The sequence below is a fragment of the Meleagris gallopavo genome, chromosome 12, assembly GCF_000146605.3.
Source record: "Meleagris gallopavo isolate NT-WF06-2002-E0010 breed Aviagen turkey brand Nicholas breeding stock chromosome 12, Turkey_5.1, whole genome shotgun sequence".
In the NCBI taxonomy this organism is placed as follows: domain Eukaryota; kingdom Metazoa; phylum Chordata; class Aves; order Galliformes; family Phasianidae; genus Meleagris; species Meleagris gallopavo.
The window spans coordinates 7,277,376-7,277,824 of record NC_015022.2 but is presented as its reverse complement, the minus strand read 5'-3'; positions in this window follow the sequence as shown (position 1 = coordinate 7,277,824).

Here is a 449-nt window from a genome sequence, read left to right as displayed (position 1 = left end):
AAAACTAACTCAAACCTCTTGGATATGTTTTCACCCATCAAAACTGACTTATTTACCCACAGATGAACCGATGAACTAGATCCATTAAAATGTGATAAGGTATGTCATCTTCTATCCTGCATATTCTATGTATATCGACAGAAAATTTAAAAAAAAAAAAAGGAATCTCTGATTTGCTGATTTGCATTGTATTTGTTAATATATGACTAAGATACCTTTGTCTAGATTTTTTTTTTTAATTGTTAAGTGCTTCCCACTTTACGTGTAGTTAATGGATCTAGAATGCACTTGGCAAAACATGATCCAAAGCAAGCAAGCATAGTTAGAAGTGACTTCTGCACGTCTTTCATCTTTAAATATGTCATTCAAACGTAAGTCACTGTGGCACTAGATGCTTGTGATAAAACCACTTCTGACAAAAAAAGAACAGCATGAACAAACACAATACG